General features: G+C 44.0%; 1 long non-coding RNA gene across 1 annotated transcript; it reads left to right on the top strand.

The window, feature by feature from the left end:
- Nucleotides 1-556: 556 nt before the first annotated feature.
- On the top strand, nucleotides 557-20,193 carry LOC119874437. The gene is made up of 5 exons (XR_005368818.1): nucleotides 557-761; nucleotides 4,862-4,994; nucleotides 11,834-12,005; nucleotides 19,168-19,314; nucleotides 19,861-20,193. It is a non-coding gene; the product is annotated as an uncharacterized LOC119874437 (long non-coding RNA).
- The last annotated feature ends 4,706 nt before the right edge of the window (nucleotides 20,194-24,899 follow it).

The raw sequence follows: 24,899 nt of genomic DNA, 5'->3' as shown, positions 1-24,899 counted from the left end.
ACTATAGGTTCTCTTCAAGAAACATTAAGTTTTGTTTAAATTCAAATTGCCATCATGACATCCAGTGCTCACCTCATTATGTGCCCTCTTTTTTTTTTTTATTTTTTATTGGTGTTCAATTTACTAACATACAGAATAACACCCAGTGCCCGTCACCCATTCACTCCCACCTTAATACAAGAAACATTTTATTTTTACAAGAAACCTTTTAAATGTACTTTTAATTGGTATATTTAGGCCACTTACATTTAAAGATCTTATGTACATCTTAATTGTGTTAGTCTTAGGCTGTCCTAATAAGACACCATAGACTAGGTGGCTTAAATTATTTTCTCAATTCTAGGGGCTGGGGAGTCAGATCAAGGAGCCCACTGATCTGGGTCCTTAGTGAAAAGGCGGTTTTCTGCAGACCATGGAGGAGGCTTCATTGTGTCTTCATATGGCAAAGAGCAAGTGATCTCTTTGTCTAAGAATGCTGATCCTATTGGATCAGGGCCTCACCTCTATAATGTCATGGAAACCATTACTTCCTTAAGAATCTTGGGAGATACAAAGTGGCTGTATTCAGATATAGGGCTTCTGTCCTAATCCCATTCAGCCTATAACACAGCCCTTAGTACATTAATCCTAATTATAAATTCTTTCACAATCCTAAAAGCCATGTCCTGAGTCTAAATCTGATGCTGGTTTTGTCTTTCAGACTTTTTGCTTTTATTATTAAAAGCCAGGTGAAGCCAAAAAGTATAGAGGTGTTGTACAAGGTAAGGGGACCCGGAGGTACATTGGTTTCTAGTGTGAGAGTTTATGTTAACCTGGCCATGATTTGAGCTACATTTGATTTTGGTACAGTATTCTCCCTATAAAGTCATCAGGAGACAAAACTAAGGACAGGAAGAGTATGAAGCCTCTGGCACTTATAGTAACTTTAATGTGTAGTTCTTCTGGCTTTAATCATACTGTAGCTCTGCTCATGGAGGGAAGAGGTGTGGGGAGAGAATGTTTTACAATCTTCCAATTAAACTTCAGTCCCTTGATGAGCTGTGACCTCCACATGTTTCTTATCCTGAGGGACAGGATAGCTAGAGGGGGCAAGAATAGAGGAAAGTTTGGAACATGCTCATAAAGTTTTTCCCCTCTGGAGACGGGTCCTTTGCTATTAGAATGCCCTGGGCTTATTTCATAATGACAACTCTTCCTCAGCCCTGCCAGAGCTGGAAGGGTGGAAGGGGAATCTTTCTTGGATTTTCACAGAGAACCCACAGGGAAAAGTCCCCAAAGTAGAGCCCCTAGAAATTTCTCCTCATGATAGTCTGCAGTTGGCTCCTAGAAATTCATCCAGATTACCACTTACATCTCTACCACCTCAGGTCCCCAGCAGCTTCTGCTTTAAGCATATCTTGGTTGGCATGGTCTGGATTTGCTTATCTCTGCAGGACAGCTGCCACCTGAAATCTGATGTACCTAAAACAAGTCACTAGGTTTACAGGGAATGGGCTTTTAGTCTATCCAGTTTTTTGTTGTGAGGAATGGGGTGATGAGTTCCAATATCTTTACAAGTGGGAGCTGACTCCAAAAGTCAGGTATGTTTAGTTTAGGTCCTCACCAAAGCAGAATCTGGGGCAAATGCTCTGGTACAGTGGTTGACTTAGGAAGTGGTCTTAGGAAGCAGGAATAGTGAGGAAGGAAGACATATTTGCAAGTTTATAGTACCAATACCATTGCCATAGGCAGTAGGGGCCAAATTCTGCTGTGACCATTTGGAGAGCTACAGAAGGCCTTCCAGAATCTTATTTCAGAAAGCCTACAGGCTGGGAATTTACCTAGAGTCTCCTGTATAGCATTGTCTAGTACTGCCTTGGGAACCCTAAATTTTAAACACCCCAGGATGTGTCTGCTTGCTGGCCTGCTATCCTATAGCCTGGGAAAGGCCCTGAAGCAGACATGAAGGCACCTTAGGGCCAGCACTTGGTGTTGGTCACTGTCAGCATGAATTGGACCTTTTGAGGTATGTCTGGAGCAGAAGTTAGACCTGAACTGAATAGTATAGGGCACCAAGAGCATCTTCACATAGGTGACCGCATTTCATATGTTGGGTATGCAAGAAACAATGTTACTGTCCATGCTGAACAGATGGGCTATAATTCCAGATATCTTAGTGACTTTGTCTAAACATTAGGGCACATCTGGGATATTAACTCTAGTCCTGTTCACCATAGACCCCATGGATAAAAATGGCATTCCCCAACTCCCGGGAGTCGTGGAATAGTTGTTTTCACAGTGCCTACTAGGGGAGAGCCAGGGCATATTTGTGTGACTGTCCTATCTCGTAGAATTGTGATTCTCTGATCCCTCTCCACACCAACATTGGAATTTTTCCCTAATTCATCCACCCAGATGGTCAGCATTTTTGGCTAAATCCTCAGAGGAGGTACCTTTCTAAATGCCTATGAAGATAACAGTTATCCTATATTAAAAGAGTGGGGAGGAACTTTTAGATTCTAATTCTTAAGCCTGAGCCTGCCTGGTATCCAGCTTGAGACCTGAACTATGGCTATGTTGTTTAGAACCTCTTTCTGGAATCTGACATTGATGTGATTCTTAGATATTGACTCATTCATACAAGTATTAAAAAGGTCAAGCATGGCCAAAGGCTGCATTAGAGGTAATTATGTACATGTGAGTATGGTAGGATCTCAATTCAGAATTGCTTATAATTGAAAGATGATCAGTAAGGGGCTAACACATAATTCATACAGATGACATGAATATGATGAGGGATCCTGAACCTATTACCCACAGAATGCTGGAATGTTGCTTTCCATGAAAGCTGCCTAGTTATGAAAGTCCTAGAGGCTAGCACTCCACTACAGAACATATGTACTGGATTTTAACTTCATAGTTAAAATAATTGTTTTTCTGAAGGAAGTTTACTGCAAAATGTCATTTGCCAAAATTCCCTCTAAAAAGCCTGATACACAGGTGGATCATGCATTAGAAACCATTTAAGTATATATTGCTCTTATCCTCAAGAGTCCTAGTTCTGTTCAAAACCATGTCACCTGTCACATGAGAATTTGACATAGGACTATGGTTATATAGGATTAGTGATCCCACCATGTGAAAACCGACTCCCACACAGCCACTCAGGAAAGCACAACTGCAGTGTTTATGAAGATCATGAGCAGTGGAATGTACTTAGGGTTGAAAATGAGAGGCTCCATGTTCAAGGTCTAGGTATACCCATTAGCAACAGGTCACTGAGCAGAATACTTGATCTTTGACAAGATAGTCTCCCTAAGAATCTATATTGGATTGAATTGTGAAGCTGGCATCAGCAACTTCTGGGCAGGAAGAAAATATATATATAAGACCTCTGATCTTGTGTTTGGCAAACTCAGAAGAAAAAAAAAAATGAACCATCCTCTTAATGGAAGCTCTGTGCAGTAGTCTGCATTAAGATTCTGGAGGAGTAGAGGCAGCCTGCTGCTCTTGTTCTATACCCATCCCGAAACACTCCATCATGGGCAAAGGGCCCTGGTGGCTTCATCAGGTGGTTGAGCATAAGTAGGGCTGGCTGTGTGATCTGGCGCCAGGTCTCTTGATGCTTACAGGAAGTTTGCTCATGCAAATTCTTCCTACACTGTCTTGAGCAACAGAACTCATTCCTCATGGAGAGGAGGAAACAAAGCTTCATTTATTACTGTACAACATTAATTCAATTATTCTGGGTTATGGAGAAAATCCCATCTGGTTCTAATTCCAGTCCTACTACTGGATCACTATGCAAGATCTGAAACTATATTTAACCTTTAAAGCCCTGCTGTCAATCATGTTTATCAGGAGGCAGTTCAGGGCTGTGTGAGCAGCCAGTGGCTTGGCACATCTTAAAAGAGTAAACTAGAACTGACCTATTTCAACCTCAACTTTCCTCACTGCAAATATTAAAATCTCTTGAATTTAATGGCCAAGAATCAGGAGTCTGACTTAAAATTTAGTGTCTTGCTTTAGGCATTATGACTTATGATATTAAACCCATTTATATTAAGATTTTTAGCAGGATCCTTGAAACCATTCAGGGTGTGTTATTGTCTCACTATATCTGAGATCTGAAGCCTCAGAGAAAAGTAACCTATACAGGTCCCACAGCTGTCATGTTACTGGAGTGGGTTCAACCAGGTGGGATTCTCCATCTATACTTGCAGCTGTGCTCCCCCAACAATGCAAACATGGCTTTCCTTTAAATTGGTCAAATGCAAGGTAATTCTTGAAGATCAAGTCAGGCAAATACATTTGAACTTTCTTTCTGAGCCAGTACGCAGAAGGTGGTACCGGCTCAGTGTTAGAAGTATCAGCTTGATTCCAGACGCTTATATGGGAGCTTCAATGCAAGCTTCATGCAAGCTATGGCTCCATGTAGCTGGATTCTTTGTACCCCCTTATGGGAGATGCAAATAATGGTACCTAGGTCTTGGGTTTGGGAGAGTTGTTAGGTTTGAAATACCTATTATCTGCCCAGCGTCTGAAGTGTTTAGAAGTAGGGAAGGGGGAATGAAATGTCCTTCCTGCCACTCTTAGAGGCAGGGAGGGAATGGTTTTAGTGATCCATTATTAGCTTTGACCTAATAGTCTGCATTGAGTAACATAAGCCTCATTTCTTCAAAACCCCCCTTTCCTTCCCTCTGACCACTAGGATTCTAATGCATCAGGCACTCTGTCCCCCACCTCCCTGCATTCATAGGTTTAGGTCAATCCTAACAATTCATGTAAGGGATCACATTATCCCCATTATAAGACAGGGAAACTGAGGCTCAAACTTTTCTAGGTTAATACAGTTAAGTGCTTCTCTCGGATTCAAATCCAGGCTGGCCCAAAGGTCTGAACTCTTCCCTTGTCCATCTGAAGACACCTGCTGAGCACTTACAATGTGGTTGTCCTTTTAGCTGCTTTGAGGTTTGTTGAGAACAAACTTTCTACAAGTCCTACTTCCTGTTAAGGTAGGAGACATGGGAATAACTGATACAGCAGAGTCTGCTCATAGCTCTTAGGGGCTTGAAAAGTGCTTTGAGTGTTCAAAGGAAGACCTCTCCCAGGGGGATGAGAGGGCTAGGAGTGGGAAAGGCCTGTGGGAGAGGATAGAGAGTGGCCAGGCCAGAGCGGGGAGACCCCAGCAAGACCTAGTGAGAAGCAGATGAGCTACTGAAATGGAGAGCTCTTCCACCTGGAGGCTCCCCACCATACTAATCCAGCCTTTGGACACTCAGCCTGTAAAGTGCTCATAAATAAGAGGAAAATGGACAGGTGTCAGGATCCTCAGGTTCTGGTTCACTCTGCTACTCTTTGGGAGGAAATACCAAGAGTCCATTTCCCATCCCTTTCTTACACTTTCTTCCCTAGCATTGCCACCACCTCTGCCTTTCTTCTTCCCTTCCTTCCCTGACTCTAAGGTTATTTTCAACAGGATTTATTCCATGTATTGAACACCAATTGTGTGCCAGGAACTCCTCTAGGTACTGGGGATTCTTCAGTGAACAAGATGGGCAAAGACTGGCTCATGGAGATTGTTTATGAAAGGAGATAGAAAATAAGGTGGTAAAAACTCCACTCCAAAATTGCTGGAACTACAGCAATTCAGTAATGTGGCAGGATTAAAAAAAAAATACTATCAGGTGTGCAGAAGTTAGTTGCATTTCCATACACTAACAAGGGGATTGAAGAACGAAATTAAGGAATCCCATTTACAATTGCACCCAAAACTATAAGATAACTAGACATAACCAGAGAGGTAAAGGATCTGTACTGTAAAAATAGGACACTTGAGAAATTGAGGAAGACACAAAGCTGGAAGAATATATTCCGTGCTCAAGATTGGAAGAGTTGTTGAAATGTCTATCAACCCTAAAATTTGTATGAGATCAGAAAAGACCCTGAATAGCCAAAGGAATGTTTTAAAAAAAAATAAAGCTAGAGACATCACAATGGCTGACTTCAGGCTACATTATGAAGCTGTGATCATCAAAACCGCATGGTACTGGCACAAAAACAGAAATAGATCAATGGAACCGAATAGAGAACCCAGAAATAGATCCACAATTCTATGGCCAGCTAGTCTTTGACAAAAAATATGCAATGGAAAAAGGGCATCCTCTTCAATAAATGGTGCTGGGAAAAGTGATCACATGCAGAATGAACTGGACCAATCTCTACACAAACTCGTAATGGATAAGAGATCTAAATGAGCCAAGAATCCATCAGAATCCTAGAACACACAGGTAGAAACTTTTTGACTTTGGCCACAGCAACTTTTTGCAAGACCGGGCTCTAAAGGCAAGGGAAAACAAAAACAAAAATGAACTCCTGGGATTTCATCAAGATAAAAAGCTTCTGCACAGCAAAAGAAGTAATCAGAACTAAATAGGCAACCTATAGAATGGGAGATGATATTTGCAAATGACATCAGATAAAGGGCTAGTATCAGATCTGTAAAGAACTTCTCAAACTCCATACCCCAAAGAATCTAGTCAAGAAATGGGAAGACAAATGGACATTTCTCCAAAGACGACCTATACATGGCCAACAGACATGAAAAAAATGCTCTATAGCACTGGTCACCAGGGAAATGCAAGTCAAAACCACAATGAGATACCACCTCACACTAGCCCAAATGGCTAAAATTAACCACTAAGGAAAGGACAGATGTGGATGCAGATTAATAAAGCAGGAAACAGATGTTGGCAAAGATGCAGGAAAGGGGAACCCTCTTACACTGTTGGTGGGAATGCAAGCTGGTACAGCCACTCTGGAGAACGGTATGGAGTGTCCAGATGAATGGATAAAGATGTGGTATATATGTGTATATGTTTATACATATACACACAAAATGGAATATTACTGCATCATCCAAGAGGATGAATATCTCCCATTTACAGGGACATGGATGAAACTGGAGGATATTTATACTAAGTGAAATAAGTCAATTGGAGAAAGACATTTATGTGGTCTCACTCATGTGGAATATAAGTAACAGTGAAAGGGACCGTAAGGAAAGGAAAGGAAACTGAGGAAAAATAAGAGGGGACAAATAGAAACTCTGGACTCTAGGAAATGGAGGATTTCTGAAGGGAGGGTGGGTGGGGGGATGGGATCACTGGGTGACAGACATTGAGGGTACATAATGTGATGCGCACTGGGTGTTATAGGTTGGCAAATTAAGTTTAAGAAGGAAAGGAGGTGGTAAAGAGAAAAAGTAAAATTAAGTACAACAGGGTAAGGAGCACAAGAAGTTTTATTGCTTCGATATTGCTTCTCAAGGAGTCATTGGAAAGTCCTGGAGAGAGCTGGTCATGCAGATAGTCAGGGAAGAGTTCAGGTGGAGAGACTAGTGCAAAGGCAACATCCAGGAGCATGTGTGGTCAGGCAAAGAAGTGAGAAGCCAGAGCAGCTGTATAGGTCCTATCTCTTGCAGGGCCCCAGGGGTCACTGCTAACACCTGCTTCTATTCAGAGTGCAACTGGGAGTCAGTGAATTATTTGAACAAAGACCCAGCAGCCACAGAAGTCTGTTAAACAAGCCAGCCAGTGGCAGGAAGGCCAGTTAGGAGACTAGAGTGGCAATCCAGGGGTGACTCCTGCCCAGCAGCCATGGCAAGTTACAAAGAACTATGAACCCAGGCCAGGCAACTAGGGGAGGCCCAGAGGCAGGAGGTTCTAATATCCGAGGGGCCTGGAATAGAGCAAAGCTAACAGGACAGAAAGCCCAGAGTAGAGAGACAGGTAGGGAGGGTGCTTATAGGCAGCTGCTCCTCTTTGGTTCTGTGTCCTTCTCCAGGGACCTAAGGGAGGGGGATGCTTGTTTTTGATTGGGGTTCATCATGGACTGTTGGAAGACCAGCATCACTCAGCCAATTCAGGGACTGCTCCCATGGGAACCCAGAGTAGGTGTAAACTGAAGTGTCCATGTGGACTCAGAGGCTGTGGCCTCCAGGCTGAGCCAGGGAGACTGGGTGGGGGTGGGGACTTAAAAAGCAAAATGCCTCTTTCCCAGTCTGTCCCTTCTTCCCCCTTAACTTCAGCTAAAGCAGCTCATCCATTCACTTGGCCCCTACATACACACACACACACACACACACACACACACACACACACACACGACTTTTACTGGGTGATGGCAGTAGGTGTCCCCCATGCACAGGGACCTGGATGGAGGGGCAGGGGCAAAGGCCCTGCTGCATCAATTCACAGACCTTAGGAGTTGCTCCCAAGGAAGAATGGGAATTTTTTTAAGAAACTTTTTTAAAGGATAATCTGGGAGATTAAAGCCTTTTCCCAGAGCTGTGGGGACATATCCTTCCCAGCCCCACATGCTGGGCACAGAGCAGACGTGTCCATCGGGCGCTGAAAGTACAGCACTCAAGACCAGTTTAATGATTTTTTTTATATGCTAGATTAAATTAAAAGTCTTGACTTATGAAGGTAGGACTTAAACAGTTACCTTACAGAACTGGGGGAAAAGCTGAACAGTTAAAGCAACCCATTTTTGTTGTGAAAGGAGAAAAAAAAAGTGTCAAAGAATACATTTCTCATCCTCAAAGATTTTTTCTACAAAGCTTGCATGAACACTTGCCAGATACTATAGCCAACTATAGGACTCCACGGAGAGGAAAATAGCAAGCAGTCCACCATTAGGACTTCTACAAGTAGTCTTACTAGGATTACGATTGTTTACCAAGTGTCTTCAGGACACAGAGCTAAGTACTTTGCATACTTTCAGTTTTGGCTGCCATTAGATATCACAGCCCAGGGGGCCTAAAGAGTTTATTTTTCATGGTTCTAGGGGCTGGGAGCCCCAGGGAAAGACACCAGCATGGCTGGATTCTGGGGAGTGCACTTTTCCTGGCTTGCAGATGGCCACCTCCCTGCTGTGTCCTGACCAGATGGAAAGCAAGTGAGTGCTGATCGCCTTTTGTAAGGGCACCTATCCAAGGCCCCCACCTCCAATACTACTGTATTAGGGGGGTTAGGGCTTCACCAGGAGTTTAGGTGACCTTAGGTTCATATCACACGCATGAGCTTCTTGTTGGGTCTTCACCATAACTGTTAGAATTCTTATCATGGTTACTTTACTGATGAAGAAACTCCAGTTTAGAGAAGTTTGAAAACTTATCTAGGTTCACGGCAATAAGGCTGACCAGAGTTTAGGATCCAGATAATGACATCTGATCTGTGCTGTTATACACTATTAGGAACCTAAAGAGCCTGCAATGCTGGCATTGCAAACTTCTTGTCCATCATTAGGATCTTCTTTTTCTTTATCGTTGCCTACATATAGAATCATCCATTCTCCCCTCACAAGATGTTAAGGATTTTTTCCTTTTCACTTATGCTCTTAGATAATTTAAATTCCTCCATCTAGAAATTCGTAAGACTTCAGCAAGATTAAGCTACTTGCCCTTTTCCACCTTTCTAGAATATCTATCTTGAACTTGGAATCCTTTTGTTATGTTGTTTATACATGAAAAAATGGTATATTGGTTAATTGCCTTGCTTGCAATGGAATTGTGGCCATTTGAATATTCACTCAAAACTTTGAGAAAAGTTACTGTACCAAATTGAGTTTTCTTTCACCCTTTTCCAGAAGAACCTCAAAAGTAGAACCATATGATTAAGTTATTTAATTCAACATTTATTGAATATCTGATGTATCTAGCTGTGGACAAAATGCTTGGGGGTTGGGGGGACAGGACAGAGGTGGGGCAAGGGAAGTGGTCACTTGTCAGGAGCCAGGGGAGGGATACCAGAAAGAACAGGTACACAAACCCATCAGACAAAGCAGAACAGGGCGATGCTGTGAGCCTTCTGAGGAGAGCAGGCTATCTCCCTCTGGATCAGCAGTGAGGTTTTAGGAGGAACAGATCTTGCAGTTAGGCAGCTCTAGATTCAAGTCGCATCCTTAACTATGGTGTAGCCCTAGGTGTGTCACTTGATCCGTTTTTGTTTTCCTGCCTCTTCTACAAAAGGATACCTCATTTCCAGTGGCATAATGTTACCATAACCACAACTTATCTGGCCAGGTTTGACCTAAACCTCAAGTAGTGTGATTACAGAAAGTGATGACTGGTCTGATTATCAGCCACCTGGGGAGACTTGAAACCTATCGATTTATATAGTTTTACATGCCTCGTCCCTAGTGGCTCTGACTTGGTGGCTTCTGGGAATCAGCAGTTAAATCTTGCTTTATTACTGAAGTATCATGGGAGAAGGGCACTCCATTTGAGTGGGCACCACCCAGGATGGAATTCCCAGAGAAACCTCAAGGTCACTGGGGGAAAAGCTGAACAGTTAAAGCAACCCATTTTTGCTGGCAAATAGAAGATGGAATAATGAGTGGGGTAGGAATGGAGATACCTGAAGGTTTCCCAGTAGGGAACTTAGACACTGGTATATCGACAACAGGGAGCAATTGAATAAGTTAGAGATGGGGAGTGAGACTGGAGTTGAGCTTGCTTCTACATTTTTAAGTATATTTTTATTGAAGTTCGATTTGCCAACACCTAGCATAACACCCAGTGCTCATCCTATCAAGTGCCCCCCCTCAGTGCCCATCACCCAGTCATGCCATCTCCCCACCCGCCTCACTTCTACAATTTAATAATGCAGGCCAGCCCTCCTGTTTCTGGAGGGGAGTCAAGCATGAGGGCATTTGGACTCCTGTGGCCTCCTACCTGCAACATGAGGGCCCTGAGAAGCTGTATTCACAGGCTGAGGATACATATGGGGAGGGAGGATATATAGGCAGGCCCTCCCTATTGTCCAGACAGAGCACATCCTCCTCTAGGAGGCTTCCTTGAGTAGATAAAATCTGTTCCATCCCATTTGTGCTGCAAGTCATCCTAGACTTCTGTCTTGCTGCCATTTTTGTTTGGTTTCTTATTTTGAGCCTGGATGAAAACCCAGGTTTTGTAAGCTGGGTTTCCCTGGATCTTTTTTGTACTTGTCCTAAGTATTTTTCTTGTCTTTCCACATTTCTTTTGCATTTGATTTGGTAGCCATTCCAACTCCATGCCTTTTGCAGTGGTCTTAGATATTTCTCTTACCAAGAGCCTTGATAAAAAGGTTAAACCAAAGTGCTACACTAGGCTTGGAAGCCAAGAGTATCTCCACAGCATCTTCCAGAAAGCTGTCAGACCACCTAGGAGATGAGAAAATGAAGTACTGTTCCCACAACCACACTGGTAGTTACTTCTTTCACAAATTCGAGTCTCAATTTGTTTCTCAATGGATTTATGGGAGTTCTAAATCCCAGTGGGTCTTAGTTCACAAAAGTTATAGACTGGCTTCTAAGTTCTGATAATCTGCCAGGACTTCCTAAATACCTCAAGACCTCAAGGAAAATCAGTTCATTCATTTGTTTTAGGTATTGTTTTAGGTATTGGGGGGGGGGTCTTCTATGGATATCCCAGAAAAAAAGTGGAGGGGATCCTGTGTAGGCGTAAGAGGAGACCTGGGCTTTCCATTTTTCTGGGCTCTGGAACACATGAATCTTCCCTCCTTTTCTGGGAACCTTGAGTTTTTAATCAGCCAAAAGGTGGAGACTACATGGATCTTTCTTGCAAAGTCCTAATGCCTCTGCTGGAAGCATATCCTACACTCCATCTGAAAAGAGGTCTAGACTTTCATTTGCTAAGCCTTCTACCTGGTGATGGATCTGTAGCTCAGAGAACAAAGACAATACTATTAAACTTCAGGGTGTGGGTCCATCAGATTCTAAAAATAGTCCCCCTCCTGTCCAATTTGATTTGTTTCCAAGTCTGTCTCTATACTCCCATCTTGATTTTTAGTTGGTCCCTGGTCACCACTCCTACTACAAGGGCATGACTTCTGTGTGCAAGGACTGTTCCTGGAAGAAAGTTGTATACAAAAAAGGAAAGATTGAAAAATTCCTTTCATGGAACTGATGGATCTCTCCACTGGAATTCCTTTAGGTATTTTCAGTCAGCATGATGGGGCGGGGTAAGTTTTATGTTTAATCTCTAATGTAGACATCCTAATAGATGAGCAAAGACTAGACTGCATAATTAGCAGTATGGGTATAGGAAGAGAAGATTCCAGACAGGAACAAAGGATGTCAAAACACTTACCTTAGAATAGGAAGAAAACTGGTATGGTTGAAGCTTATTAACATCTCCCCCTCTCTCAAAGATGTAGTGGGTGTTGGGGTGATGATTACAAAAATGACCTTATGGTCTTAGGTTAGAATTACTCTAGTGGGGATACAACTGTGGTGTAGGGTTGGGATCTTCAAAAGTCACTGTGGGTCTGTGGGAGAAGAGGTCTACTGTGAACAAGATGAAGCAACGAGACAAAACAATCACTAGAATCCAGGCAAAACATGGGGACTTAGACCAGAATAGGAAGCAAGGAAATGTCAGAGTGGCTTGATAGTGGAAGAATGCTCTGGGGAGCAAGGGTAAGAATACAGCTTTTTAAAGATAAGTCAGAACATGTTTGTTGACTACTAAATCTTTTACTGGCTCAGTGATTCCCAGGTCAGACACACCCAAGGCTCTTTGTGCCAATTCCCTGTCATTGGGTTTCCTGTCTTATTTCCAGGGACTCCTAATGGGATGTTGTATATATCATATATAGGGTAGCATGTAGGGTATATAGTTCCCTACAGATGTGATCTTAATGTTCTGGAGATTTGCACTTGTTGTTCTGCACTAGGATTGGTACTGATTTAAGGAGATCTGCAAAGTTGTCAATGATCTAAATGCTCAGTTCAAATTCACAATCGTAATAGCAAGTGCTCTGGACTGGAAGTTTGTATACACAAAACTTGAGAGTGAAGACCCTGATTTTTAGTGTGGTGGTGTTTGGAAATGGGCCTCTAAGTAGTAGAGTTCTAGGAGGTCATACTGGTAGAGCCCTGATCAAATGGGACTAGTGCCCCTATAAGACACCAGAGGAGTTACTCTCATGAAGGCAGAAGGATACAGTGGCCATCTACAAGCCAGCAGGAGTCTTACCAGAAGCCAGATTGGTCAGAACTGAAGTTGGGACTTCTAGACCATACAGAGACTTCTGGTGTGTAAGCCACCCAGACTGTTTTGTCATGGGAACCTCAGCAAACCAATATAGAAGTCAGGAGGGGTATAGTAAGTGGAGTTCATGCCCTAGGACCTTTACATTGTCCCAGGAGTGGTTTAAAAAAATGCTGATTTAAGGGTGTCTGAGTGGCTCAAGTTGGTTAACCATCTGACTCTTGATTATGGCTGGGGTTATGATCTCAGTCAGGAGATGGAGCCCCATGTCAGGCTCCACATTCCTTTGGGAATCTGCTTAAGACCCCTCCCTCCCTCTCCCCTACTCTTTAAAAAAGGCTTTTAAGAGAACATGATTGACTTATGAACATCTAACTCCAGTGAGCCCACCTCCCCAGAAGATCCGGCTTACTGCATTACTGCCACTCACCTAACCCTTGGTTGTTTCGGAGACGGAAGTTGTGGATTAGGAGGGAGGTTCAGGCTGTAGTTTATCCCCTCACATCTAACCTTTTAGTCACAACATAACACCTTTTGATCACTAGATCACCAGGTCCCTGAAGAACCCTAGCCTCTAAATTTAGGTTTCTCTTGTCATAGGCTCTTTCAGCTTTCCCTGACCTTAGATAGCATGGCCTAGTGACAGAGGACATTCAACACTGAGAGTCTTCCTTAGTTATAAAGCTGAGCAAATTCCTATGCCCTACTGCCCAGCATGATGCCTGTAGACACTCAATTCTTGTAGGCTCCTGGCATTGGAGAATAGGCATGGAGGGCACAGACTCTCTTTATAACCAAATATAAAAGTCAGTGAAATATCAGGTAACCTTCCTGCTTAGAGAGGCAGGCTTTAGTCATAGCTGAGGGGTTTCATTCTCAAGAGGTATTCTGAGCCCTAGAAACCTTTTTCTCTCAATCCTGACCATGTTGAAGTGTTTCTCATTCCTTCAAATGGTGACGTGATGTGTCCTCCAACCATTCTTAGGATTAATCAAGATTCCAGTCTAGCACAGCAACTTTATAACAGCTTTTAACAAGGGAGGAGGGCCTTGCATTTGCTAAGCTGCTTTTTCCTCAGGGTTGTTTCAGGAAAGCAACTGGCCATGTTGCCACAACCTAGAGGTCATAGGAAGTTAGGCTCAGCCAGGGCCGAGCAGTACAGAGGACAACTGAACTTCTGGATAAAGTCTTACATATCACATGTGAGGCCAAGGTTCTAGGATGAAGACACTAGAACTCCAAAACCAGACTGAAACTAGTGAACATCTTTGGTACATAGTAGAGCTCCATCTTTTAGATTGGGATACAGGGCTTTTTTTGTAAACACGATTCCTGGAAGAAAGCCTAGGAAAATGACTCTGCACTTTTGGAAGAAATAAATCATGAGTGATCAACAGTTTTTGAAAATAATTCTGTAGAAGAGGCAAGGCAGAGGTTGGACTTGTCAAAGATTGATTCCCTGCAGTCTGGTCTCCCAGAAGAGGAATTGGCCCCTTGCAAAACTTCATAGAAATTCATCTACAACTCAGCTCAATGTAATTAATCCTCAAATACAAACGTTAGATTCTTACCACCATAGAATCACAAAAGGGAGGGGGTGTTTGTTCTCAACCATAAGCTCTGTGATGGCAGTCCCCAACTTCCCTTCATGTGACAACAGAAATTTGGACCCATCCCCTGGAGGTTTATGGGAAAATCTGAAGTTCCCTCAGCCCATAAATACGCAGGCAGGGTAGTTGTGGAGCTAATGTCAGTGACCTAGCCCTGATCACACCAAGGGAGGGACTGATTTTCCCCTGTTTGTACAGCTTCAGATTCCCAAGTCATAAGTAGTAGGGGGGATCCTTTTTCAGAGTCCCATTGTCCTGCCAGAGGTGCTGTCCTGTCCCCAGGATACAAGGAGTGCCATATACACTTGAGTTTTTCCCCCCCTCAATAAACAGTGTTAAAATTGGTATTGTTATTAGTTCTGCTTAGTCATGGGTCTTTGTTGGAAGGGCAACTGGTGTTCTAGTCAGGTTTAGTCTGGCATTCACAGAGGCTTAATTAAAGGTGGACTAGAGTGTTAGGGACGGACTCTTCTGATGCCTGGCCACACCACCTGCAGCTGACATTTCTAACCCCAAGGTGGTTTCTGATAGTTTTGAGAACTAGCCCAGCAATGTTAGAGACATGGTAGGAGAGAGATGCTTGTATGGGGTAGTCTCTTGTTCAGTGATTTGGAGACCCAGGGGTCAAGGGCAAGGATACATCTGGAAGTATACAGAAGCAGGACTGGAATCCAAACCTGAAGGTCTTATTCTTACACGATAAAGGACATAATCTTGAATTGAAGGCAAGTTTCATCAGGAAAAGAACCTGATTTTGTAGAAGCAGAACAGCATCTCTAAAACATGTAGGAGTCTCACATCTGGACCGCTCAAAACCAAAACAGAGGCAGAGGACAGTGGTCACATTGAGTGTCAGTGATGTAACCTCCTCATCTTAGAAGGGATCTGGCATTATGACCGACTAATCCCAGGTCTTCCTCAAAAGAATTACTCAGACATGCTTACTCCAGCATAATGGTGTAGGTCTCAAGGTAGATCCTGACAGGTCAGTTTCAAGACTGCTGTTATTCCTGGGAAATCAGTATGGGAGCAGAGCAAGGTGTGTGTGTGTGGTGGGGGTGGGGGGGGGGAAGCCAGCACCTGAGTCAGGTACGGCCAGGCCAAGTATATTTAGAGGTGGGTAGAATAAGACCACTAGCCAAGGAGGAGGCCATGAACATCCCTCCAAAGGTCCTCCATGAGCTCAGGCCACTGGGAAGCAGACATCTTCATAGGACCTAGACTGTCCAGTCTCAATTTCTGTGAGCCCAGCAGCCTTCTGGTCGTAGCTGAGGACAGGATCATCTCAATAGAAAAGCCTCAGATCTTCCAAGGAAGACTTCAATGTGAAATGAGAAGTCTCAAGGCAACTGATGGCTGATTAGTGTGGTGGAGGAAGGGGTCAAGTTTAGCAGTCTCGCTCACTCAGGTGAAAGAAAAAGTTCATCCCCTTTAGGAACAGAAGTCGCAGGATATTATTCATCTGTAAAGGCAAGATGAATGTAGACTAGAATGGGACTAAGTCAGGTCAAAAGGCTTTAAGTGGTCTTCAGTGGCAGAAGCGGAGGGGAGTACATTTCATTTTTCTACTATGGAATAATCCCTCAGGCTTCTGTAGGTCCCCTGAGAACTTCCAGGTTTGGAAGCTGAACATTTCCTAAATCCATTTTGAAGAAGTGGCTACTAAACATGGACCACTCCCCCCACTGCAGCTTAACGGCATCCTTATTCCTTGGGGACCTGAGGACTCCCAGTGTTCTCCCAGCTGGAACTACCCCAGCTGGAGATGGCTCTTCAGGAGACCTGGAGACAGATACAGTTATTGCAGGGACATCAGAGAAAAGCAGGAGGGACATTTCAGAAGACCCCTACATGGAGCTGGAGCTCTGGTCTCCTGTCCCCAGGTTGCAGGACTCTAGAGAGGCATTTAAACTCTATCACAGTTCTGTCCCTTCTGCTTCAGGATCCAGCCTAGATGGAAAAGAGACAGGCAAGCCTGTCTTTAGATACCTCAAAGGAGGCTGGACATGGACCAAGTCCTTGCCCCTAGTCAGGGGCAAGTAAAACTGACCACATTGCCAGAGCCTCTGACCCAGGCAATGTGGTCTCTTCCACCAGCAGCCTTCTTCTGGGAAGGGGAATCCTCCACCAGCACAACTCTGGGGACAGTCAAAATTAGGTAGTTATTAGGCTTAAAGCCTAACACATTCCCTTGACTTCAGAAAAGGGTCATAAGAGTATAGGAGATATACCTAACAAGGTCCCAAGGTCCTCATCTTGTAAGTGCACCTCAACCCACTCCTTTAAGGGCTAACTTGCTTCAAGCTTCTGGGCTCCTTTATTCTATATTCCTTGTTGACTTAAACCCCATAATTGGTAGAAATAACCTACTTTCTTGAAATCCTGTAGACCACTGACTTTGAGGAACAAAGGACTAGACTTTCTAGAAGATAAGGCCTTCTACACTTGAGAACCACCACCACTGACCATACGGTCTTCAATAAGAGGCCTTGGAGCCTTGATTTTTGGTACAGGTGAGGGGTCTGGATGGCCTTTCCAGGACATGGCTTATAGGACTGAAGTGCTGTCTTTTATTGGGAGCATTTCCTGGCAGAACAGAGGAATCTGGAAGCCTTGCAAGGATAAGTGATTAACTCCTGAGCACCAGATTCTCCTGCACATAGCTCCCCCACCATTTACAGCATCTCCCCCATCCCGCCCCGCTGCCTGCCCTGTTTAAGGCCTTGGCTTCACCTGGACAGGGAGATGGGTCTTTGGGACATTAGTCCACCATCTTCCTGAGTAAAGCAACCTTTCCTTTCCCACCATCACAGGTCTCGAGCATGGACTTTTGAACAGCAAGCAGTGGAATTTGGGTTTCAGTAACAATGTCACTGGGGGACCCAGAAGTTTCTGAAGTGCATAGCTTGTATAACTTCTCACATGCACATGAGAGGAGGCAGACCCATAGTCCATCTTTATCTCCAGTCTACTGGTCAGCAAAGGAGCCCTTTGAGTAAGCAGACTCCAAGTTATTTCTCCAGGTGGATCTTGGGCAGCCCAGACTTCGTGTACCTTATTAAAATCATATGGAGGAAGTCGCTACTCTAAAAGGTTCAAACCCACGTAGACCAGTCCTGGATGATAGGACACAGCTTTCCTTTGTAGCTTTCATACATTAAGACTTAGTCTAGTACTGTTCATCTCAGTAGAGGTTGCTAAGTGTTGCCCCGTCCCACCCATGGCCAGTGGCAGAGCAGTTGGTACATCCTTGGGCTTCAGCCAAATGTGACTCATTCATCCCCTCCCCTTCCTAAATGTCTTCCCCAACTGGTCTGCAGTTCTTACTTCTTGGCTCCTGTGTAGTCAGGAAAAGGTCTCTTTGCCCTGACTTCACTCTTCCCATCAGAAAGAAGCAGAGTGGAGGGTAGAGCTGGCCCCACAGAAGCCCCGAGCTTTTAACGCAAACCTTGAAACCTGAACAGAATCTTGAGGATTGCTAGAGTCAACAACCCACTAAAAGTTGCCAGAGTAGACAGACCTATCTTCTATGTCTGGGAAAGTGAGGTTATGGGTGTTCTGCAACTAGAGTTTCAGAGGAGAATAGAGTCCTTCTCAGGTGCACTTGTTTCTTGCATCTGTCTTGGTTCTAGGCAGAAACCAGATTCCGTGATCTGTGTTGGTGGCCTATTGTTACATGAACCCAAAGCACTGTGTTCATGTTGAGATTTGCCTCTCAGACTTTGATCCTGTTCCATTCTTGACTATAGTTCTGTCTTGCTTGTGTTGTCCCTGGTCTGCATAGCATTGAAATCCCGGGAAACAATGCAACATGGAGGTCAGGCCTGGCTGCTTTCTCTGATCAGTCCCTCTGGCTAGGTGTGGTCCCCTGCCAGGGAATGGGGAGTACCTGCCACTAGCCAGGACTTTTATGTTTATAATGGATACCTGAGCTCCATCCTCAGCCATACTAATGGTCACTGCCTTGAGAAATTCAAGGTGAACAAAATTCATCCATTAGAGAAGAGATTCAATGGATGGCTCACCTAAATCTTTCACCTCTTGGAAGGTCAGACCCCGTTAAACTTGCCTTGATTCCAGTCTTCCCATCCCATCACTTATGTGACTTAATAGCACCTCAGGAAGAACCTTTCCCTCAGTCCTGCAAAGAAACCAGGGCTTATAGGAATAAACACCTTTCTAGTAAGTAACAGCTTTTGAAGATGAAGCTAGGGGCAAACGCTCACTGGCTTCCCCACAGGGAAAGTTCTAGAACTCAAGTCTAGGAAAAATTAATCAGACCATGAATACATCAATGTGTGCTTAGTTGCAGAGTGCCTGACATCCTAACTGAAAGCACTGAACAGGCAGAGGTCTATAGGAGTGTGGCTTCAGGTAGTGCACACAGTCACACACACACCAGTGTACCCAGAAAGCCTTCAGGACAAGGCTGTATGACAGGACCTCCATGACCCTCTAGTCACAGGACTGGATTTCATAACAGGCAAACCTCAGCCATGTCTCACCTGATTCATCTTCCAGAAGGTCCCCTGGAAATCAACTCCTTTCAGGGGCTTCCAAGGTGAAATCTGAAACCGGCCCCCATAGGCAAAGGGAAGAGGCAAGACAGAAGAGGCAGGCCACTAAGTTGGTGGATGGCGGCTTTCATAAAGGGAATTTCCACACAAGGTAGGTCTTGGGTGGCAGCAAGAGGAGTGGATGTCTAGACCCATCCACCAGATCTTAAGAGTTGTTAAGGAGACCTTAGCTGGGTTCACCTCGAGGCATGTCTTTGTAGCAGGCAAGGTAAACAGAACCTTGGACAAGGAGGTGAGGAGCCCGAGCTGGTACATCCGAGTGCTAGGGTCCAGCTTACAGGTCAATCAGCATCTGGTCTTGGTTTTTTAGGACATTTGGTCTTCCTGGAACCCCCTCCCCTCATTCTGTCTCCTACTCAGAGGTTTTCACACAGTTAAGAGGCAGGGCAAAGTGTCCCAGGGCAGACTGGACCAAGATCTAAAGGCATGAAGCTTCCAGAGCCCAGTTTCCACTAAGTGTTCCGCAAGACCCAGTAAAGTGAGGCCTTCTCGCAGGATTTAATATGGAAAAACATCACCTGCTGTTTCTACTTGACCAGGAGAGATTGGACAGAAAAGGGTTTTCCCCTCTAGAAAGGGGCCAAGGATTCTAGGACCAGAGACCACACTCCTCAAGTTTAATCTTTTCTGCTTTCAGATCCCCCACCCGCAAGGCTGGAGTGTACAACTGTAGATGTGCCCTGTTCTCAGGGCCTTATGGTTAGTGTGGGTGTCTTCAAGAACCAGAATCTGTCTCCTGTGCCTAAGTGTAGTCAGAGGAGGGGCTATCAGCCTCCCAGTCTGGCTCTCGGTTTTAGTGGTCAATTTGCAGGAATGGTTACATATCCCAGTTCAAAAGCTGAATAGAAGATGCCTGGAAGTTGGATCTAGGCATCTTCAATGAGGATTTTTTTTTTTTTGGGAGGGCCAGCCAAGAAACCAAGATTAGTTTTGGGTCATGGTTGGGCTTCCTGTAGGGAAGCTCCTAGTAGAGAACACATCAACGGCTGCCTTTGCCTCACGGACACCACTGGGCAGTGGTGGAATGGCCACCTTGGTCCCAGGTAATCCCATGTCACAGGGCCCATTCTTGGAATAAAGCCACTCTGGAAGTTAGGGATTCTAAGAGGGATAACTTGGGCATCTGCTGTCACTTGCCGCCTTGAGCAAGACTGTTTCAGGTCACATCTGAAGCTGGGAACAGTCTGCAGCTTAAAAACACCTCCAATCAAAGGGAGAGAAGATCAGTATTCAGGCCTAGCAGACAATAGTAAGAAGCAAATGTGACCAAGCCGCAGGTATGGATTATGGTTTCCCAGGGCAACAGCCAGCCCTGAAGCCTGCTCCAAGCCATAGCCCTGAGCCCCAGGCTTCAGCTGATGCCAGCCTGAAGTTCTAGGGATCCATCGCTTTGCCAAGATCATCATTCTTAAACATTACCTTAGGTTTCCCTACTCCCTGGCTACACTCTAGTAGGAGTTTCAAGATCCAGTGCTGGCTCTGAATCAAACATGATGATTTTAGGGACATCCATCATGGACTAGACTCAGAGACCCAAGAGCAAACAAGTGCTTTGTGGTCAGGCAGTACCATCTTTTGTGATGTGACCTCTCCCCCAACCCTTTTGCAGAGAACCCAGCTCTCTGTATGCATTTTTATCTCCATTGAGGCAATAACAGGCCAGTATTAGGAAATTTTGCCTCTGCAGCCTCAGAAAGTCCCATTGCTCCAGATGGTCACACCTAGCTTTATGCTACCTATGCCACCCTTGTAGCCGATTGCCAATATCCACCTTGTGTCTGTCCATTCTACATTTCCAGTGAACAAGTATAGAGCAAGCAGTGCAGGAAAGCATCCCTTCATTCTTCCCTGCGGCCCCCTCAGCAAGGAGTCTGTTCCCACAGCCCTTTACCTTGGGTAGGCCTCTTTTATGGAGTGTCTCTCTTCACCAAATCCATCTCCTGACAAACCAAAGGCTACTAAAATCCTCCAAGACTCTCCTGGGTGAACAATGTAAGGGAACCATCTCAGGTGCCTGATGCAGGAAGGCCATCTCCTGTGCACAGAGCTCCTCACAGCCATACTGCCCCTCGGAGGCATTGTGATAGGTTTTGGATGCGTATAGGTTTGAATTCCTAGTAAGGACAGATAGATCCATTTAATCCCCGCATGCACATCCACTTTATAACTATAGCATTTGGCAACGCTGTGCCCACAGGGATGGCAAACCAGCTTCTACACTCAAGTTTGCCAGTACTCTCGCTGGAGGGAGGTCACTACCAGAACTTAAAATCCTGAAACCGTACTCCACATACCGTGGTGCTCAGTGGGTTATTTACTGGAAAGTCCAACTAATAAAGCTGAGAGATGGGCCAGAACCATAAACCAAGGCATTTCACTAAACAGCACTCCGAGTCATCAGACAGGGACTGTGCTGGATTTTTGTTGTTAGTCTTTTGAACCAGGCTTATCTGGTCAAAAGTAGACATCCTCCATCCAGCATAAAGCCTCCCCAACCCGTTTCTCCTTTTTGCCCACCGTAGTTAGGCCTACTGTAGTTATGGTCAAAGATAGTAAGTAGAAGAATGCCCTTTTTAGCTAATGATGGAAACTAGATACAAGTGGTGTTTCCTCTTCAGAGCCTCCAAGATGGGCAAGATCCCAGGCCCAGGGTCCTGAAAGGCCCAGGGGAGCCTGGATTCATAGGACAAGGGGGAGGGGGCATCTTTCCATGAACTACAGGATGTACATAGCCACAGACCTAACCTAGAGAGTCTTCCATGGTTAGGAAACTGGCTAGAGTCTCTAGGCACAGGCCCAAAGCTAGAGCTCTAAATTTAAATTAAGATTCGCCATTTAGTATAATACCTAGTGCTCATCCCAAATGCCCTCCTCCGTGCCTGTCACCCAACTAGCCCATTCCCCTGCCCACCTACCCTTCCACAACCCTTTGTTTACCCAGAGTTAGGAATCTCTCATGGTTCCTCTATTTTCCCTTATAATTCCTTTCACTATTTCTTATACTCCACATAGGAGGGAAACCAAACGAGATTTGTCCTTCTGACTTCACTCAGCATAATACCCTCCAGGGTGGAGTCTTTTGGGTTTACTATAGACAGTATCCTGTCATCTGCAAAGAGGGAGAATTTGACCTCTTTGCCAATTTGAATGCATTTCTTGTCTGATTGCCAAGCCTAGGACTTCTGGTACTATGTTGGTACCAGTAGTGATAGTGGGCATCCCTGTCCTGTTCCTGATCTTAGAGAGGCTCCCAGCTTTTCCCCATTGAGAAGGATATTCCCTGTGGGCTTTTCATAAATAGTTTAAGATATTGAGGAATGTTTTGCCCTACCCCTACACTTTGAAAAGTTTTAATCAGGAATGGAGGCTGTATTTTGTCAAATGCTTTCTCTGCATCTATTGAGGATATGGTTTTGTTTTTTCCTCTTGATATGATCAACGTTTTATGAGTGTTGAACCACCCCTGCATCCCACGGATAAATCTCACGTGGTCATGGTGAATAATCCTCTTAATGTACTGTTAGAGCCTATTGGCTAGTATCTTGAGAATTTTTGCATCCATGTTCATCAGGGATATTGGTCCATAATTTTTGATGAGGTCTTTGGTTTTAGATCAAGGTAATGCTGGCCTCATAAGGAGTTTATTCTTGCTCTTTCTATCCTTTGAAAGAGCTTTAGTAGAATAGATATTTCTCCTTTAAACCTTTGGTAGAATTCCCCTGGGAAGCCATCTGGCTCTGGACTTTTGTCTTGTTTTGGAGGACTGGTTCAATTTCCTCGCTGGTTATTGGCCTGTTCAAGTTTTCTATTTCTTCCTGTTCTAGTTTGAGTAATTTACGGTTTTCCAGAAATGCATCCATTTCTTCTAGATTGACTAGTTTGTTGGCATATAGTTGCTCATAATACATTTTTAAGGTCATTTGTGTTTCCTTGGTATTAGTTGTGTTCACTCTCTCATTCATGATTTTGAGTCTCTCTATTGAGACTGGCTAGGGGTTTATCTACAATTCTTTTAAAGCACTAGCTCCTGGTTTTGTTGCTTTTCTACAGTTCTGGTCTTTATTTCATGGAGTTCTCTAATCTTCATTACCTTTCTTCTGCTTGGTTTGGGCTTTATTTGCTCTTCCTCCAATTCCTTTAGGTGTGAGGTTATCTTGTGTATTTGAGATTCCCCCCCCCCCAGTTTTTTGAGGGAGGCTTGTATTGCGATGTATTTCCCTCTTTTTGCGATGTTATTTCCCCTCAGGGACTGTCTTTTGCTGAGAGTGCCATGTTGAAATTAGTGTATTTTTCTGAAGTATGTTTACTTTGGTGATTTATTGATGTACTTGGCAGCTCCCACATTAGGGGAATATTCATAGTTGTTAGGTCTTGTTGGATAGACCCTTTAAGTAGGATATAGTGTCCTTCCATCTATTAGTCTTTGGTATAAACTAATTTATCTGATATGAGGATTGCTACCCCAGCTTTCTTTTGAGGACCATTTGAATGGTAAGTGGTTCTCCACCCCTTTTCAGGCTGGAGGTGTCCTTAGGTCTAAAATGAGTCTCTTGTAGACCGCATATAGTTGGGTTTTGTTTTTTTTTTAATCCAGAAAGTTACTCTGGATATTTTGATGGGATTTAGCCCATTCACGTTCAGAGTAACTATTGAAAGATATGAATTTAGTGTCCTATTACCTATACAGTCCCTGTTTTTGTGGATTGTTTTCTTTGGGTTCCCTTTTTATAGGGTCCCCCCACCCCGAGGTTTCTTGCAGAGCCAATTTGGTGGTCGCATTCTTTCACTTTCTATCCTGGAAGCTTTTTATCTCCTATTCTGATGGACAGCCTTGCTGGATAAAGTATTCTTGGCTGCATGTTTTTCTCATTTAGTACCTTGTATATCATGCCAGCCAGATCTCTGGATAGATCTGTTACTCTGATATTTCTGCCCATATAAGAAACTCATCTTGCACTGCTTTAAGAATGCTCTATCTTTGAAATTTGCAAGTTTCACTAGATGTAGAGGTGTTGAGCAGTTTTTGATTTTGGGATGGGTCCTCTCGGATCTGAATGTCGGTTTCCTTCCCCAGATTGGGGAAGTTCCCAGCTAGAATTTATTCAAATATACTTTGTGGTCCTGTCTCAGCTTCTTCTAGAATCCCAGTTAGACATTCTTCCTTCCCAACCTATCATTTCCTTAAGCCTTTCCTTGTGGGTTCTTTAGTTTTCCTCAACTTCCTTCTCTCCCGTCAACTTGTATATATCACTGACTCTTCCACCTCATTAACCCTAGCAGTTGGGCATCAAGTTTGGACTGCATCTCCGTTAATTTTTAGTTTGGCCTGATTAGATCTCAATTCTGCAGGAAGTCTCTGGAGTCCTTTAGGATTTTTTCCAGAGCCACCAATAACTTTATGGTTTACTTCTGAATTGAATTTGACATATTTAAATCTACATTCAGTAATTCTGTGGTAGAGTATTGCTTCTGGTTCTTTTTTGTAAGTTCTTCCTTCTATTCATTTTGTCTAGTGCAGAGTGGCTGTGTGAGTGAGCCGAGTCAAAAAAATAACCACAACCTAAGCAAAATACACCTTAGACAATTCTGAAGAAGTCCAAGACCAGAAAAAAAAAAAAAAAGCCCACTAAGTAAGTTTTTAAATAGTAAAAAAGCCAGAAAAAGGTAGTGGTGGTG

This window comes from Canis lupus, chromosome 13, assembly GCF_011100685.1.
Source record: "Canis lupus familiaris isolate Mischka breed German Shepherd chromosome 13, alternate assembly UU_Cfam_GSD_1.0, whole genome shotgun sequence".
NCBI classification, from domain to species: Eukaryota; Metazoa; Chordata; class Mammalia; order Carnivora; family Canidae; genus Canis; species Canis lupus.
This window is presented reverse-complemented; position numbering and strand designations above follow the sequence as displayed.